Source organism: Mustelus asterias, unplaced genomic scaffold (assembly GCF_964213995.1).
Source record: "Mustelus asterias unplaced genomic scaffold, sMusAst1.hap1.1 HAP1_SCAFFOLD_107, whole genome shotgun sequence".
NCBI lineage: Eukaryota > Metazoa > Chordata > Chondrichthyes > Carcharhiniformes > Triakidae > Mustelus > Mustelus asterias.
Window position 1 is genome coordinate 418,426 of NW_027590151.1, and position 19,760 is coordinate 438,185.

Consider the following 19,760-nt stretch of genomic DNA (forward strand, 5'->3'; position numbering starts at 1 on the left):
GACTGTGTTTTTATTACGTTGACCGATTTTGATCCTTGCTGTCTTCATTCATTCGCTGTCTCTGTGCATCCGAGCTTCACGGAATTGATTTCTGCGTTTCTCCTGGTAGCAGAGATTCAGTGGGATGAGTCTGTTCGCTCTGGAGTTTAGAATAATCAGAGGTGATCTTATTGAAAAGTCTGAAACTGGGAAACAGTTTGACAGTGTACATGCTGAGAGGCTGTTCCCCCCAACCCTGGCTAGTTTATTATGAACAAAAAAAAAGGTGAATTGTTTAAGAGGATTTTGGAATGTTTGGGAGAGGTGAAGCTGAGCATTGCAAGATGTGAATGATGTAATTGATGATTGAGAGGAAGGGATAGGAACCTTGAGGATTCTGTAGGTCGATTCATTGTAAACTTTGAAACCAGAGCAAGCATCGACACCAGTTGGAAAAACAATTTTTGTCTCCATACATTTTAGGTTATGGAAACCAACCTGATCCATGTGCTTGGCGAGCTCAGTCGGTAGAGCATATGACTCTTAATGACAGGACTGTGGGTTCGAGCCTCACGTTGGGCGTCATTTTCCCCATTCTTGGGTGAATTCCCGATCTTCGTTCCTCCAGAAGTGTCACCGCTCAAACTGAGTCTTTCTCCTTTCGACGTTGTTTATCTCACAGTTGTGGGTTTGTGACTGAAAACTGCCTCCTGTTCACTGGAAGGCGGAGAGTTTAGCGCTTAACTCAGCGAGAGGTTTTGTTCTCATTTATTGTGAGATTCAAAACCAGATCGGCGCGATTGTGTCAGTGGGAACAATAATCATCTCCATTGTAATTCAATCACTCCAGCCTTCCATCCTATCAAAAGACCGTCTGTCCTTTCCTCCTCTCCCTTTCTATTTTCCTTGATTCTGTGCGTGTTTGTAAATCATTAAATCACCAATTTCTTCCAGTTAGGGTCAAAGATCAGCAACCTGAATCATTCACTCTCTTTCCCTCTCCACAGAAGCTGTTGAAGCTGATGCGTGCTTCTAACATTTTCTGTTTTGAGGTGGGATTTGCAGCAACTACAATACCTTGTTTGGGATCACAGTGGATCACTTTTCTCTGACTGAATCTTACCTGTTTGAACAGTTAAAGGGCTGCCGTTTTAAATAATGAGACACCAGAATATGTCACCCTATTTGACATGAAATGAAACAAAATGAGAATTAATCATTTCATAAAATGCTGCGAATGCAATATATATTTCATTGTCAATGCCAGCATTTGTTATTCACCCCTATTTCCCACTGAACTGAGTATTTTGCTGGGCCATTTCAGAGGGCAGTTAAGAGTCAATCACATTGCCTTGGGTTTGGAGTCCAATGGATACCAGAAAGGGGAAGGATGGCAGATTTCCTTCTGCAAAAGGTCCAGATGAGTTTTCATGACAATCAGAAAACAAGCTTCATTACTGAGACGAGCTTTCACTTCCGTTTCAGTTCTAGATTGTGGTGGGATCGGGACCTGTGAGCCTGGGCCACAGGATTCATACTCCACTGATTTTACCACTACGTCACCATCATCCCCGAAGGGTATAAGTGTAAATCCTTCACATGGAACAAACCGCTTAATTTCACATTGAAAAAATAAGATTTAAAGCAGTGTACTGTGGAAATCAGTGTCAGAGACTCAGGATACCGGGGAATTGATGAGATATCGATTGCGTTCATTCAAAGACAGAAAAATGTGGTGAATGCTCAGTGTGAGTGATGAAGGAGCTGCGCTCCGAATGCTAGAGATTCCAAATAAATCTGTTGCACTTTTAGCTGGTGAGAATTCTTACCGGGCACTGAAGGGCATTTGATTTACAATTCGCAAAAAGATGATTTTTATAAAATTAACAGCTTTCAGCAAATCGCACCGCAATCACATTGCAAACGGTGCAGTGGGTTACTCTCCTGGCCTCATTGCATCAGCTCCAGAGGACGATTGCTCAAGAACACAAAAAGCTCAGCGATAAAGAGGTCGACGGCTTCATTCATCAGCGATTGACCGAGAGCACGATACCTTTCTCCGAAACCACACGCACACATGCATGCACGCACACACCCACGCACGCACACTTGCTCAATAATGCTCCGGCCACCTCAATTTCCTTGTTGGTCTAGTCGTTAGAATTCGCCGCCTTCAGTGCCATCGTCTGGGTTCAATTCCCGGTCAGGGAATGATGATTCATTGCTCTCGTGTAACACATGAATTAAGGAGAGTGGGTATTACTTCCTGATCCAAAACGGGAGCGATACTTGTGGCAGGTTGAACAGCAGGGAGGAAAAATCTGCCCCAATCCACAATCCTGTCAATTACCCACAACAATTAATATTTACATTAAGAAGTCTCACAACACCGGATCGATTTGGAATCAAGAGCTTTTGGGGCGCTAATAAAATGAAGCAAATTTATTTTATTATCGGAGCAATTGAACGAGTTGGACTATAACATGATGTTGTGAGTCTTCTTATTGTGCCCATCCCAGTCCAACGTCCGTATCTCGACATCATATTTACATTGCAATTGCTGGCACCCCCTGTCAAAATGAGTGAGCTACCTTCTGCTGCATTAAATTTCACTGTAGCTCACCACATTCAAAGAGTAATGTTTGTTATAAACCTTATTGTAGTAAATCTGTTGAAACGATTCAGCTTATCACAGCTCCGCTTTCATCACACTGGAAGCTAATGTGAAAATATGAACAACTTCAAAGCTGAACAACGTGCACAAGATTGGAAGGTGAGTGCAACCGTGAGTAATTGGCACTGTGCATATTCCTGTACTCAGTTTCTGGGAGAATCAGGAAGATGAAATTCTGGTGGTCCAGTGGTTAGGATTCGGCGCTTTCAGAGTCATAGATCGGCTTCGATATGCTAAGATTTAAAGTTTTTCATAATCCGTTCAACAAACCTGAATTGCTTCCTGATCGAAAACAGCTCTGTCAGAAGCAGTGCAGTTAGATCTATAATTCTGTGTCTGAATTGGAAATGTCACACGGGCAACAGTTTAAGAATAAACACAGATAGTGAACGGCCGTGATAGGCTGCAAAGCGCTGCCAATAGAGACGGGGATACAAATCTGTATGACAATGGGGTAGATTTTATCGATTTGGTTGACACAAATATCTCCTCGACCTGGATCCAAATCTCAGCCAAATCACAAGAAAATATCTCGCTAACTTAAACACGAAGCTCTCCGACTTCACTCAGAAACCAGTAACTCTGAGACAAAGCGGGATGCAGTCTGACCACTCGATCCCCCTCCACACTTAATAAGAATATGCTGGATCCCGTGAACCAGCTTGCGACTGAGGGGGTGTAGCTCAGCGGTAGCGCATTTGACTGCAGATCAAGAGGTCCTCTGTTCAAATCCGAATGCACTCTTCCTTGTCGAGCTGATCCTTTTTTTTCAATTGGAACTGTCTTCCATTGGCTGCACAGCGCGTTGTGACGTCCAGCAACCGGGAAAGGCGCGACATAAATACAAGTCGGTCTTTCATTAATTATCTTTAATCCCAATCCTTTGGTTACTGACCCTCGTCAGTGGAAACAGTGTGTCCCTATCTGCTCTATCAAACAGCCCTTTTCCATGTGCACTATCTGCTCTAAATCTCAGGACTTTGCAATTATAAAAACAGCATTCTGGTGAAAGTTTAACTCAGTCCTCATTCCACTGATCTTTGCCGACTTGCTGTGTATTTTCCTTATTGAACACATTTCAGGTTGCGACAGACGGATTCCTGAGAAATCTGAGAAAGAAGGGGAGTGTGCAGGAAAATGGAAACCCAAGATAAAACATGGGTTAAAGTTTCGAGTTCAGTTATTAAGTTTAATAATATTTGAAATATATAAATTGTTACAAATAAGATGTTGGAGATAAATGTTCAATAAACTAACGTCGGCTAACAGTAGAGGCAGAAACACACGATAAGTTTTTTTTTAGTGTTGCCCAAGGACTCAGTGACACTCAAAAACCGAGAGACAATGAAAGCAGATGGAGAGAAAAAAAAGTGAAAGCCCCGTCCCTAGATGGTCTCGAACCATCAACTTTTCGGTTAACAGCCGAACGCGCTAACCAATTGCGCCACAGACACTGACGAAAATGAAGCTTACATGGCATCCTAAATCAGGGTGACAGCGTGTTGGCTGCAAGTTAGACGCCAATTCAATTTTCACCAAACCTGACACAGAAAGACCAAATGATGGCATCGTTTACAAATCTAAACATGTATATTTTCTTATTTTACCCCACAGTGTTGTTGTGGTGTAATGGTTCATCCCTTCTAACATGGAAAACGGCCGTTTGATCGAGCAGGGAGGGACAGACTGTTCCCACTGACTGGGCTCAGTAACAGAGGACGAGGATTGAAGATCATGAAATATTTGCATTTATATAGAACCTATCCCGAACAGCGGACGTCACAAAGCACTTTCCAGTCAATGAAGGGCAGTACCTTAATTAACATGTTTTACTTGTTTCCTTAAAGTTCTTGGTTATTTGAATAAAATAGCTTCTTATGGCTGATCTTGGGGTACAACTCAGTTTTTCACCAGCTCCCCATATCCCTGAATTCCCCGAGAGGCCAGAAACCTGTCTATCCCAACCTTAAATGTATTCGATGATGGAGCTTCCATAACTGTCTGGCATAGGGAATTTCAAAGATTCACAACCATTTCAGTGAAGTAATTTCGCCTTATCTTAGGCCGAAATGATCAGCCCATTTTCCTGAGACTGTACTGCCGTGGGTTAGATTTCCCGAGAAGCAGAAGAAATCTCTCAGCCTCCACCCTGTCAAACCCAATCAGACTTGTGTAGGTTTAATGAAATCGCCTCTCATTCCTCCAAACTCCAGAGACTTTCAGCCCAATTCACTCAGCCTCGAAGGACATATCTTTTCGCTTTCCAAAGCCACACCCGATCTGAACCTCGACTTATCTCTTGTTTGACTTTTAGACTCCCTTCCCTTTTCCTACAGCTTCTATCAGCTAAACTTTGCCCGTAGGCTCCAGCGAGAATTGAACTCGCGACCCCTGGTTTACAAGACCAGTGCTCTAACCACTGAGCTATGGAGCCAAACGCTGCAAGGCGCTGCCACTAAGTGCAGCATTATCCGTGGATTGAGGACCAGGATGGGGTTTGAGGACGGAGATTTTTGATGAATGTGGAAATGTCTGAGGTGGAGAGCCGGAAGTTAAAAGACAGAAGTTGAAAGTGACATGATTTGACATGTGTATTGTGTATGTACTTGACATGTATGTTGTGTGTGACATGTGGTTCTTCTTCAGAGTTTATCGTTAATGTTACATCTCTGATTTTTCCAGCTCTGATACAAGTTCATCCAGCTGGAAGATTTAGCTTGTTGTTCCCTTCACGGACGCTGTTTTTATTGAATGAAGAAATGAACAAAACTTTATTCACTCCGAGACTGGGAATTGAAACCGCGTCACGGCGCCGACGCTGATCACTGGACCCTCAGTGACGCTGATGTGACAAATATGGAGTGAGTTGATCATCTCTGCACCCATTGCTTCATTTCCAATAACTTTCAATTAAAAAAAAGTCACAATGAGGAATGACGGGAAGCGCACATGATAGGATTTGAACCTCAGTTAGAAAATCCCAATCCATCCCCTGGGCCGGGACTGCAGTCTCAATGTTTGCAATCCTGCTGTTTATTTCGACAGACAGCCATTCAACCGGTGTTCCCGTTTGTATTCTCCATCGGAGCAGCTCCACTCCTCCCAGCTTTGACAAAGTGTCATCTGGTCTCGAAATGTCAGCTTTCTTCACTCCTTACAGATGCTGCCAGACCTGGTGAGATTTTCCAGCATTTTCTCTTTTTGTTTCCGATTCCAGAATCCACGATAATTTGCTCCAGTCCTTCCACACTCGTTCCTTTACCTCAACACCTGTTTACATTGCTCTGTCGCTCCTCTTTCTTCATGCCAAAAACGACACGGCACAAACTCTTGCATTCAATCTGAAATGCTGGACTTCAACTGCAGGGACCAAAACTCAAACCCATTCTGGCAGTGGCTGCAGTCGAACACAACAACTCCGTAGAGACTGGACCTTCAGCCACTGGCTTAGATTACTCGGCTACGTTACCACGTAAGCAGCTGTGTCCTTTACTTGTATCGTTATTGAAATTAGCAGCAATGGAGCTGCGACAGTCCATCAGTCGGCTTGAGCCTGCTCCTTTACTGAATCAATTGATCCTGAACTCTGTAACAAGCAGGAATCACATCCAGTCAGAAACAGAATGAGCTGCAGTGAAGGACCAGCATCATTTAAACTGCCCTTAACCTTGTCTGGTTCCCACTATCCTGCCAGAAATGACAAGAAAAAACCTCCTGTTGAATTTGCTCAGTCTTCACTTCAGGACATGAGGCGAGATTGTGTTTTATATGTTCCACAAGGCAATAACTGACTTTTGTTTTTACGGTTCGGATGAGAGCAACAAATGTCCATTACCTGACCACCAATCCAAACAGCAGTGAAAGTGTCAAACTCTGACCACCAGACCAGCTGCTTTTCGCCTGTTTTACAACTTGCTTTACACACACTGCATGTATTGCTTTATTTTTCGCGCCAGGCCAGACTACATTCACCACAAGCAAGTCTCTGTTGCAATATGGCACCTTCTGTTTCCATCCCAGTGATACATTCAATCAGTGACAACATACAACAAACATTCCACGTACAGTTATTAATTCCACTTTCGACTGTTTGAAACGAGAGAGAACCTTTTCCAAATATTTTCGTCGCAGAGTGAGGGGAAAGGTGAATAATTCAGTGTGAACGCCAAAATCTGACCTTTTTACCATCCAAATGTTACCTTCCATCACCATCTCAATTGTCAGCGCTTTGCAGACTATCACTATCTTTCTGCTACTGTGTTTGTTCTTGACTGTTGCACATGTGACATTTCCAGCTGTGATGTAGACTTGCAAAACTCACTCGGCTCATATTAGTAGATCTGCTTTCGATCAGATAGTCAATCAGGTTATTTTTTAATAGTTTGCTGAGACCTATAAATGATCGTTTCCTGAGCGGGAATTGAAAACAAACAACACTGGGGAGTACTGAATACAACCCACTGGACTCCCAGGGTCACGGGTGAACTGTGTTTTTCAAAATGACTTACCATATATCCCTTAATGTGCCCAGTTTGGGTGGAACATAAGTGACTGCTTCAGCGAATGACAACACCAATTGTGCTTGCTGGGACATGAAATCGACAGTGAGGTGAAATAGTCCCACAATATGCTGAAGTGATCGTGGTATATAAAATTCTAAATAGGATTGAAGAAAGTAAAATCTTTTTTCTTATGCGCAATCGGGAACACCATGTCAAATGTATAGGTTGAGAGGTGGTAGATTTAAAACTGAGATGAGGAGGAACTGCTTCTCACTGAGGGTCATGAATTTGTGGAATGCATTGCCCCATAGCACGGTTGAGTCTGAATCATTAAATGACTTCAAGAAAGAGACAGATATATTCCTGATAAGTCAAGGGATGAGGGGATATTGGAACAGGTAGGGAGGTCGATTTGAGAACAGGGAGAGATCAATCATGAACTGATTGCATGACGGTTCAGGCTCGAAGGGGTGAATTTGCCCACTTCTGCTCCTAATTCTATGTTCCTAAGTGTAAATTTCAATTTTCAAAACCCACCAACTCATCACTGTGGCTCCAATGTAATCTACGTACATTACATCCACAGGTTCCCCTTCATCCTCACCACAACTGCGTCCTGTAAGGGACTGAGGAATGGCCCCATTCTGTGGTTTAATTACTTTAAAATTCTTTGTTTCCCTCATTTAATCTCTCCTGATTTACACCCGCAAGAGGCCTCCAACCCTCTTGTTATGCTGCTGGATAACACTTGTTTAAAACTTCTTACATTTCTAGAAATTCCCAGTTCTTCCCAATGAAAGGTTATGGTGCTAAAATATAAGATGTGTTTTCCTGTGCACACAAGCTGTCTGGCTTTCTGAATTTTTCCAGCATTTTCACCTTTCACTGCAGAAGTCTGAGCAGCTTTGGATGTCAATGGAAATATTTTTATTGAACAACATCCTCAGCAGCGGCTCGTTGGACGAGGGGTATTACTCGGGCCTGGGGAGTAAACAACCACAAACGTGTGAGCGATCTCGGGTTCACAAGTCGGGCTAGATCCCTCAATCAGCTGTTGTTTCGTATTGGACAAGTCATAGGTTTTATAAATGTATTTGCAGTGCAAACGTTGGGATTGGTTTAGGTGGGATTTGGTTTGAGAACCTGATCACACAGTGCAGGCAATCTATCAACACAACACTCACACAAGAAAATCAATACATTAAAAGGTTAATATGCTTGTGGCCATTCACTTTATCTCTGGTCACCAGTTTAGAGGACCCCATGTTTGTTGGTTGAGACAGCTGGCTGTGTGTCTATTGTTATTCATTCGTGGGTTGTGGATGTGTACCGCACTCGCTATTTCTGGTTTTCATTGTCTCTATATATCTCCCTCAGACTCTCTGTCTATGTTTTTGTTACGTTGACATCTTTTGCTCCTTGCTCTGTCCATTATTTAGCTGTCTGTGTGTAACCGAGGTTCACTGGATTGATTTCTCCGTTTCTCCTGGGAGGAGAGAATCAGTGGGATGAGTCTGTTCGCTCTGGAGTTTAGAATTATCAGAGTTGATCTTACTGAAAAGTCGGAAACTGGGAAACAGTTTAACAGTGTAAATGTTGAGTTCCCCCCACCCCTGGCTAAATTATTAAGAACAAAGAATAATAAGGTGAATGATGTAAGAGGAGTTTGGAATATTTGGGAGAGGTGAAGCTAAGAATTGGAAGATGTGAATAATGTAATTAATGATTGAGAGGAGTGGATAGGAACTTTGGGGATTCTGTCGGTGGATTCATTGTAAACTTTGAAATCAGAACAAGCTGACACACCAGATGAAAAATCCATAGTTGTCTCCATGCATTTTAGGTTATGGAAATGATTTGAATGCATGTGCCCGGCTAGCTCAGTCGGTAGAGCATGAGACTCTTAAACTCAAGGTCGTGGGTTCGAGCCCCACGTTGGGCGACATTGGTTTCAAACTTTGCCTCATTCCTGGGTGAATTCACGATCTCCGTTCCTCCAGAAGTGTCACCGCTTAAACTGAGTCTTTCTGCTTTCTGCGTTGTTTATCTCACAGTTGTGGGTTTGTGACTGAAAACTGCCTCCGGTTCACTGGGAGGCGGGGAGTTTAGTGCTGAACTCCGAGCGAGGTTTTGTTCTCATTTATTATGAGATTCAAACCCAGATCTGCGAGATTGTCAGTGGGAACAATAATCATCTCCATTGTAATTCAATCACGATCCATCCGATCAAAATACCGTTTGTTCTTTCCTCCTCTCCCTCTCTATTTTCCTTGACTCTGTACTTGTTTGAAAATCATTAAATCACTACTTTTTTCCAGTTAGGGTCAAAGGTCAGCAACCTGAATCATTCACTCTCTTTCCCTCTCCACAGAAGCTCTTGAAGCCGATGAGTCCTTCCAACATTTTCTGTTTTGAGGTGGGATACGGAGCAACTACAAAACCTAGGTTTGGATCACAGTGGTTCACTTTTCTCTGACTGAATCTTACCTGTTTGAACTGTTGAAAGGTTGAGGTTTGAAATAATAAGACACTGGAATATATCACCCTGTTTCACATGAAATGAAACAAAATGAGAATTAATCATTTCATAAAATGCTGCTAATGCAATATATATTTTGTTGTCAATGCCAGCATTTGTTTTCCATCCCTATTTCCCTCTGAACTGGGTATTTTGGGCCATTTCAGAGGGCAGTTAAGAGTCAATCACATTGCCTTTCCTCTGGAGTCCCATGGAGGCCAGAAAGGAGAAGGATGGCAGATTTCCTTCTGCAAGATGTGTTTTCATGACAATCAGAAAACAAAGCTTCATTACGGAGACTAGCTTTCAATTCCGTTTCAGTTCTAGACTGCGGTGGGATCGTGACCTGTGAGACTGGGCCACGGGATTCATACTCCACTGATTTTACCACTATGTCACCATCTTCCCGGAAGAGTGTAAGTTTAAATGCTTCACATGGAATCAAACTACTTAATTTCACATTGAAAGCAAACATTTAAAGCAGTGTACTGTGGAAATCAGTGTCGTACACTCAGGATACCGGGGAATTGACGCGATATCTATTGCTTTCATTCAAAGACAGAAAAATGTGGTGAATCCTCAGCGTGAGTGATGAAGCTGTGCTCCGAAAGCTCGTGATTTCAAACAAACCTGTTGCACTTTAACTTGGTGTTGTGCGAATTCTTACCGGGTACTGAAGGGCATTTCATTTGCAATTCGCAAAAAGATTATTTTTATAAAATTAACAGCTTTCAGCAAACCGCACCGCAATCACATTGCGGACGATGCAGTGAGTTACTCTCCTGGCCTCATTGCATCAGCTCCAGAGGACGATTGCTCAAGAACACAAAAAGCTCAGCGATAACGAGGTCGGTGGCTTCATTCATCAGGGATTACCTGAGAGCACGTGACCTTTCTCCCAAATCACACACGCACACACACGCCCACAATTGCTCAATAATGCTCAGGTCACTTCAATTTCCGTGTTGGTTTCGTCGCTAGAATTCGCTGCTTTCACTGCCACGGTTTGGGTTCGATTCGCGGGTAGGGAATGATGATTCATTGCTCTCGTGCAACACATGAATTAAGGAGAGTGGATGATGCTTCCTGGTCGAAAACGGGAGAGATACTTGTGGCAGGTTGAACAGGAAGAAGGAAAAATCTGCCCCATTCCACAATCCTGTCCATTACCCACAACAATTCATATTTACATTAGGAAGTCTTACAACACCAGGTCTATTTGGATTCAGGAGCTTTCGGGGCGCTGATCAAATAAAGCAAATTGATTTTATTATCGAAGCAAATGAACGTGTTGGACTTTAACATGATGCTGTGAGACTTCTTATTGTGCCCACCCCAGTCCAACGCCGGTATCTCGACATCATATTGACATTGCAATTGCTGGTACCAACTATCAGAATGAGTGACTTACCTTCTACTGCATTAAATTTCACTGTAGCTCACCACATTCAAAGAGTAATGTTTGTTATAAACCTTATTGTGGTAAATCTGTTGAAAAACTTCAGCTCATCACTGATCTGCCTTCATCACACTGGAAGCTAATGTGAAAAGATGAATACTTTCAAAGCTGAACAACGTGTACAAGACTGGAAGGAGAATGCGACTGTGAATAATTGGTACTGTGGAATTCCTGTATTCAGTCTATGGGAGAACCAGGAGAATGAAATCCTCGTGGTCCAGTGCTTCGGATTTGGCGCTTTCAGGGTCATTGATCGGCTTCAATATGCTAAGATTTAAAGTTTTTGATAATCCATGTAAGAGACCTGAGTTGTTTCCTGATCGAAAACAGCTCTGTCAGAAGCAGTGGAGTTAGATCTTTATTTGTGTCCGAATTGGAAATGTCACATGGGCAACAGTTCAAGAACAAACACAGATTGTGAAGGACAGTGGTAGGCTGCAAAGCGCTGCCAATAGAGATGGGGATACAAGTTCAAATCTGCATGACAAATGGGGTTGATATTATCGGTTAGATTGACACAAACATCTCCTAGTCCTGGATCCAAATCTCAGCCAAATCACAAGAAAACATCTCGCTAACTTAAACGCTGAGCTCTCCGACTTCACTCAGAAACCAGTAACTCTGAGACAAAGCGTGATGCAGTCTGACCACTGGAACCCCCTCCACCACTTAATAAGACTATGCTGGATCCCGAGCATCAGTCCACAGCTGAGGGGGTGTAGCTCAGTGGTAGAGCATTTGACTGCAGATTAAACGGCCCTCGGTTCAAATCCGAGTGCCCCCTTCCTTGTCTTTGTTTCAATTGTGGTTGTCTTTCTTTGGCTGCAAAGCGCATTGTGACGTCCACCAACCGGGAAAGGCGTCGCATAAATACAATTCGGTCTTTCATAAATTACCTTCAGTCCCAATTTTTTGTTACTGACAATCGTCAATAGAAACAGTTTGTCCCTTTCTGCTCTATCAAACGGCCCTTTCCCATGTTGGGAGAAGCGGGAAACCCCTAAATCGCTGCAACACTGTGGGGGGTAAAGTAGTCAAAGGGGTTTGCATAGTATTGTAAACGATGTGGTCATGTTGCAGTTCTCGACTATGTTTTTAAAAAAGAGAATTGGGGTTGGATATATAACAGCACTTGCTGACACCCTAATATAGTGTGTCTTCGTCTTAATTGCGGAATTCGTTATTGCGTTCGACTTTAAGCAAATGTTTGGTGGCTCAGTACCATCCAGAGGCGGTGGTTGTACTTTCATTTTCCCCATAAGCATTCACTGTCGCGCAGTTCCGGCTTGTGAACAGAGGCAACAATAAAAATATTTCTCAAGTGTTGCCGCTCGACTGTTGTCAGGTGTTGTCAACATTATTTATTTAATGAATATTCATATCATCCATATCACATGGTATAATATATATTCATTTCAAAAATGCAATTAAAGTTAAGAACTAGAGCCTTGGCTGGATGTGTTTGTGTGTCAGTTCTCCGATGAGTCCTCATCTGAGACTGGGAAACAATCTCTCAGTATTCTGTAGGTTCAATAAAATTGTCTCTCAGTCTTCTAAACTCCAGGGAATTTCAGCCCAATTTACACAGCCTCTCATCCCAGGAGAACTCTCTCATCACAGGAACCTACCCAGTGGACCGTCTCCATTGGAAGGATAGCCTTCTTCTAAAATAAAAAGCATTGTGGATATCAGAACTGCACCGAATATTTCACACTTGCTCCCAACAAAACCCTGTATAAATGTAAATTGGTGTTTTTATTCTTATACAGCAATCTGTTGGCAATAAAAACCAAAATGCGATTCCCTTCCTATTGTTTGCTGCACTACCATGCTATCTTCCTGCGTTCCTTGTACAAACACACCCAAATCTCTCAAGACAAACGCTTATATTAGGAAAGACGATGGCCTGGTGATTTTATCGCGAGATTATTTATCCAGAAACTCATCCAATTTTATGGGGCCCCGCTTTTGAATCCTGCCACGGCACGTTGTAGAATTGTTTTTCAATAAAAACTATCTGGAATTAAGAATCTACTGATGACCATGAAACCATTGTCGATTGTCGGAAAAACAAACATTGAGTTCGGTAATGTGCTTTAGGGAAAGAAACCTGCCGTCCCTTATCCGGCCTGGCCTACACTGACTCCAGAGCTGCAGCAAAGTGTTTGATCCTAACTGTCCCAGGGCAACCAGGATGGGCAATAAATGCTGGCCGGCAGCGACACCCATTTCTAATCAATTAAAAAAGAACTAGGTCATCTTTACAAACATTGTCTGCTCTTTCTCCGTTTATGAACAAGATAAGATCTTTCTGGGCAACATGGTGGCACTGATGCCTCACAGCGCCAGGGGCCCGGTTTCAATTCCCGGCATTGGTTACTGTCTGTGCAGAGTCTGCATGCTTTCCCCGTGTTGCGTGGGTTTCCTGCGGGTGCCCCTTCTTATTCCCACAGAGTGAAAGATGTGATGGTTAGGTCCATTGGCCATGCTAAATTAGCTGTCAATTAACCGAGAAGGTGCCGGTTCTGCCGATGACGTAATTGTCACAGAAACTTCATTGCGGTGTTAAAGTAAGCTTAATTGTGGCACTAATAAATAAACTTTAAACTGTCCAACTGATGCAACCAATGAGCTATGGAGCCAATTCCTGCGCCCAGCGTGGAGTTCGTGTATCATCATCAGTGGAGCGAAGAAGAGATTGAATTTTCAGGTGGGTGATATTTGATGGAAGTGGAAATATCCGAGGTGGAGAACAAGGAGTCAATCGATGAGACTTGAAAGAGGAAGAATTTGACATGTGTGTCAGTTGTTTTTGTGATAAATGTCTGCCGTGTCATTCTTCTTCAGAGTTTGTTATTGTTACATCTCTGATTTTTCCGGCTCTAATACAATTCATACAGCTGAAGATTGATCTTGTTTCTCCCTTAACAGACACTGTGAGGCGTGCTTTCGTTTAATGAAGAGTTAAATAAGAAGTTATTCGCTACTTGCCTGGTACTCCAACGTGGAACATGGCAATGAAACCTGACCACGGCATGCCAGGAAAGCTAATATTAGAGATTTGAAATTCTTTGATAACCATCTCTGTCTCCACCGCTTCATTTCAAGTCACTTTCGCTACTGACATTGTCACACAGTCATTCTAACATCTTATGACCAACTGAAGCAAATTATGCCTTCTTCCTTTTTGTTCAGGTACTTTCATCTCCAGAAATTCAGTCCGTGCTGAGCAAAGTGCTCTGTTTAGTTAACAGTTTATCATCACTTCCGGGCCATAGCTATGGAAACATTGACTCTGAACCACTAGACCACCCAGGCTCCACCATCACTTCCTCGATGTTGTCTTTTCCACCATTCATGGTGTCATGTAATCCATCCTGCTTTGTGCCCTATCACAAAAATCCTTTTTTTTTTCCCTTTCGCTCAGTGATTCCTCACTTTACAATCAGAAAATACTGGCAATACTCAGTCGGTCAGTTCATGTTTAGTGACAAACGCGCAAATAATTCCAGTAGTCGAATCCCTCTGAAATTATAAGCTTTTGTTTTTTTTTGTGAAGGCAAAATACTGCGGATGATGGAACCTGAAACAAAAATAGAAAAATGCTGGAAAATCTTAGCAGGTCTGACAGCAGCTGTCGAGAGAGAATAGAGCCATCGTTTCGAGTCCGGAGCTCTGACGAAGGGTCATCCAGACTTGAAAGTTTGGCTCTTTCCTCTCTCCACAGATGCTGTCATGTCTCTTTCGACCTTCCAACCTTTTCTGTTTATGATGAAAGTATTTCTGCCGCGATCAAACCAGGGATCTTTCGTGTGTAAGGCGAATGTGACAACCACTACACCACAGAAACATTGCGATGCAATGATTCAAGGAAACTGGTTCCACAAACCCATCAATTGCAAACAATAATTTGCAATTGCGTTCCATTGGAATTTGTGTGATAACAAAGGTATTTCATAAAGTTAAGGAACTGGACATATAGCGGTGATGAGATTCGATCACTCGCTTCAACTACTATCACTGCCCAGTCAGTTCTCTCACAGCACCAGGTTAAAGTCCAACAGGTTTATTTGGTAGCACGAACTTTCGGAGCACTGTCCGAATCAGGTGACTCACGTGATGAGGGGGCGTGCTCCGAAAGCTTGTGCTACCAAATAAACCTGTTGGACTTTAACCTGGTGCTGTGAGATTATTTACTGTGCCTACCCCAGTCCAGCGCCGGAAACTCCACATCATTACTGCCCTGAGCTCATCAATGGTACCAGCAGAACCTATTGATGCCGTATCTGGTTTTTCCAATGAACAGCATCAATGGAGTAGAATTGGGTCACATGAACCATTGAGCCTCCTCCATGACTGAATCAAGGCAGATCCACAGCCTCAATCCCAATTTCCCAGCTTATACCAACAGCCCTTCATTCACTTAGATTCCAACAACTCTCCACCTCAACCTTCAAAGTCTTCATCAACTGAAGATTCACAGACCTCTGTGCCGCTACAGAATTGATGCAAGATGGCGTCCGAGCGAGGCGAACTCTTGGAAGCTGTGCCCAGCATACCTTCTAACTCTATCTTTTACTCTCGTTCTATGCTTCTAAAACTTCATTCTAACTCTTTTAAACTCTCTCACAATGCTTCAATTCAATTTCTAGCATCCCGGCTATGACTGTAACACTACACTCTGCACTCTCTCGTTTCCTTCTCTATGAACGGTATGCTTTGTCTGTACAGCGCGCAAGAAACAATGCTTTTTATTGTATGCTAATACATGTGACAATAATAAGTCAAATAATTCCAAAGATTCACAAGCCTTGGAGTGAAGAAATATCTCCATATCTCAGTCATGAATGGCTGAAACATTAACCAGAAAATGTAAGCCCAGAGTACCTTGCTGAGGCACTTTTGCCACTGTCGAACCGGAACATCACTCATTTGCCATGTCTAATCCATCTAGCCTGCATCAGCTGCATCGTGAGTGTGACAGTGGAAGCAGAAAAGCAACAGTATGCCAGCGGCGACTTTGCTGAGGGTATTCTTTTTCAATAAATGGTGAAGAACAAATTTACATTTTGTCTGCTCCAATCCAGTTTATATGCAACAGCGACCAAGAATCGGGGAAAATTCAAAAAAATATTAATTTCGATAATGTTTCGACTTTATTTTGAATCGGGGAACTCATCGTATATGAAATGAACATGTTAACTCCGACAATCCAGAAACTCTGCTCATGACCAATGTGACCGGCCGAGAATATCAAACCGTGCAGTCTGATTGCAAGTTAAATCCTTGTTTTGTTGAAATATAATTCGGTTGCAAACCTTAGCCATGTGGCAGAGTCATTGATCTAACATAAGATTCAGAAAATAACATTTGTCCCGAATTTTATCTCTTTCTCCATGAATGCAGTTGCAGAATATTATTCAAGCATTGGGGGAGTGTAAATGCCACATGGCTGTGAGATAATGTGATTCCTTGATATTTAGTAACACTTAGAGATGGGGCAGCTGCTTTGAAAAGTTTTTATCAACTTTTTCTGAACACAAGGATCAGTATACTTCAGGAACACAGGTGACATATGGAAGTGTTTAAAATTTGATGCGTGTGCACAGATTCTGCCAAACCTGCTGAGAATTTCCACCATCTCGTGCTTGTATTATAAATACAGGTTTTATCAGAACATAAAACGGCAAGACGGCAATGATAAATGAAATAGTCCCACAAGCTGTTCACGTGTAACTTTCAATTTCCAAAACCCACCAACCTCATCATTACTGATCCTGTGAAAACGTACCTTGTAAAACACGGCAGGCATTCATCTCTCAAAGAACTGAAACGCCTCAAATGTGAACTCTGCTCTCAATCTCAGGACTTTTCAATTATAAAAGCAGCATTCTGGTGAAAGTTTAACTCAGTCCTCATTCCACTGATCTTTGCCGACTTGCTGTGTATTTCCCTCATTGAACACATTTCAGGTTGGGACAGACAGATTCCTGAACTATCTGAGAAAGAAGAGGAATGGGCAGGAAAATGGAAACCCAAGATCAAACATGGGTTAAAGTTTCGAGTTCAGTTATTGAGTTTAATAATTTTCAAATATATAAATTGTTACAAATAATATGTCAGAGATAAATGTTCAATAAACTAACGTCGGCTAACAGTAGAGGCAGAAACACACGATAAGTTTTTTTTTAAATGTTGCCCAAGGGCTCAGTGACACTCAAAAACCGAGAGACAATGATAGCAGATGGAGTGGAAAAAATACTGAAATCCCCGTCCCTGGATGGTCTCGAACCATCAACCTTTCGGTTAACAGCCGAACGCGGTAACCAATTGCGCCACAGAGACTGACACAACTGGACCCTACAAGGCATCCTAAATCAGGGTGACAGCGTGTTGGCTGCAAGTTAGACGCCAATTCAATTTTCACCAAACCTGACACAGAAGGACCAAATGATGGCATCGTTTACAAATCTAAACATGTATATTTTATTATTTTACCCCACAGTGTTGTTGTGGTGTAATGGTTAATCCCTTCTCCTAACATGGAAAAGGGCCGTTTGATAGAGCAGGGAGGGACAGACTGTTCCCACTGACTGGGCTCAGTAACAGAGGATTTGGAATGAAGATCATGAAATAATTGCATTTATATAGAACCTATCCCGACCTGCGGACGTCACAAAGCACTTTCCAGTCAATGAAGGGCAGTTTTAATTGAAAAAAAATCAATTAAGCGCGGAAGCAGGCATTCGATTTGAATGCAGAAACGTCGTGACCTGCAGTCAAATGCTCTATCCCTAAGCTATATTCCCTTTATTCTAAGCTCCCGTTTTCTCGCTCGTTAGTCCTCTGTCTCGCGTGGTCTATACTTATGTTTGCTCCTCTGTGTGCGTCACTGGGCTTACGTACACCAAGGTTGTGAACGCGTTTTTTTTTAACCATCACAAACTCTATTCACTTACTTTATAAATCTTCTTGGTAAATGTACAGAAGATGGCAAAAGGCTGAAAGTTGCGAGATGAAATTGACCTTTTCTGTTATTTGTGAGTGAAGGTTGCTTCTTGACTGAGTTCCCGTATGTTCCATTGTGCAAGATGATTAAAAGTTTTCTTTGATCAACATTTAAACAGACAGCGGATTCACTCGGTGTGATGGTGGTCCCAGTTCTATATCTGCGATCACAGCATCAGTTCACGTCACTTACTGTAAACCCAATATTTCTAATACGTTGGATGTTTAATCTAATTTACTTCATTTTATATTTCATTATTTCCATCTCAGATCTGTTTCCACCAGAGGCAAGTCTCTCTTTCAAAGTGTTCTGTTCAGGTTGAACATAAGTCAGTCCTTCATGCAGTGGCAACAACGATTACTTTTCGCTGCCGTATAAAAGCGGCAATGAGGTGAAGTAGTCACACAAGCTGCTCATGTGTTCCTGTCAATTTCCAAAATCCACCAACCTCATCACTGCAGCTCCTGTGTAATCACTGTACACTACACCCACCGGCTCCCCATTACCCACAGGACACGCGACTGCTTCAAAGATCTTGTGAATGGTCTCATGCTGCGGTGCAGACATTCTGTGATACTCTGCTTTCCTCACTCTCAGGCCATGGACTACACAGTACTTGTTCATTTATCTCTCCTGAATTGTTCCTTATCAGAGCTGTTTCCTGTTGTTATGCTTTCTAGCTCCTGGATTTTACTTGTTTAAAACCTCCTACATTTCCAACCTTTACCCGTTGAAAAGAAAAGTTATGCAGGTGTAAGAGGAGATTCCTTTCCCTGTGTGCACATGCTGCCTGGCTTCCTGAGTTTTTCCAGCGCTTCCAACTTCCACTGCAGTTGTCAGATCATATTTGTATGGCAATATAATATCTGTATTTGAGCGCCCCTTGCAGCAGTGGCTCGTTGGTGTACGGGTATGATTCTTGCTTTGGGTGTTGTGATTTGCCAGTTTGCGAAAGGCCCTGGGTTCAAATCGCAGACAAGCCCCGTTGTTGTTCGCAATGGCGAAGTCTTGCTCATTTCTTTGCCGTGGACAGGGCAGGATGAGTTTACTCACGGTTCGGTTTGGGAAACTGCCTCTCAAGCAATTCGAGATTTTTTCAAAAGTTGACTATGCTTTTGAACATTCTCTTTGTCCCTCGTCAACGATTCAGAGGACCCAATGCTTGTGGGCTCCGGCCGCTGGCTTTGTCTACATTGTTATTCATGCATTAGATGTGGCTGACTCCCCCACTCACTGTCTATATCTGTCTCTTTGTTTCTGTGTATCGACGTCAGTCTCTTTCACTGTCTCAGTCTCTCTTTGTGCCTCTATCAACTTTCCATACTTTTCTCTTATTTCCCTCTATTCTCGCGCTGTTTGTGTAACCAAGATTCACTGGATTGATTGTTGTGATGAGGCAGTTGCCCTTGGAGGAGAGATTCATTGCTGTTACCATGTTCTCCCTGGGGTATGGAATAATGAAAAGTGATCCCATTGAAAAGTCTGGAAAGGCGAGACTGTTTGACAGTGTACATGCTGAGAGATTGTTTCCACCGCCGCTCTCCCCACCCCCCCAACCCCGCAACACCCCCTCCAGCCCCCACCCCCACTCCTCCCCCGCCTCTTTCTGGAGTCTGGAA

General features: G+C 42.8%; 5 non-coding genes across 5 annotated transcripts; 2 read left to right on the forward strand and 3 right to left on the reverse strand.

Annotated features, from left to right (window-relative positions):
- Positions 1–4,033: 4,033 nt before the first annotated feature.
- trnan-guu (transfer RNA asparagine (anticodon GUU)) lies at positions 4,034–4,107 on the reverse strand. Its single transcript has one exon. It is a non-coding gene; the product is annotated as a tRNA-Asn (tRNA).
- Positions 4,108–5,014: 907 nt separating this feature from the next.
- Positions 5,015–5,087, reverse strand: trnat-ugu (transfer RNA threonine (anticodon UGU)). Its single transcript has one exon. It is a non-coding gene; the product is annotated as a tRNA-Thr (tRNA).
- Positions 5,088–9,024: 3,937 nt separating this feature from the next.
- trnak-cuu (transfer RNA lysine (anticodon CUU)) lies at positions 9,025–9,097 on the forward strand. The gene has a single exon. It is a non-coding gene; the product is annotated as a tRNA-Lys (tRNA).
- A 2,747-nt stretch (positions 9,098–11,844) lies between these two features.
- On the forward strand, positions 11,845–11,916 carry trnac-gca (transfer RNA cysteine (anticodon GCA)). The gene has a single exon. It is a non-coding gene; the product is annotated as a tRNA-Cys (tRNA).
- A 5,487-nt stretch (positions 11,917–17,403) lies between these two features.
- Positions 17,404–17,477, reverse strand: trnan-guu (transfer RNA asparagine (anticodon GUU)). The gene has a single exon. It is a non-coding gene; the product is annotated as a tRNA-Asn (tRNA).
- Between the last annotated feature and the right edge of the window lie 2,283 nt (positions 17,478–19,760).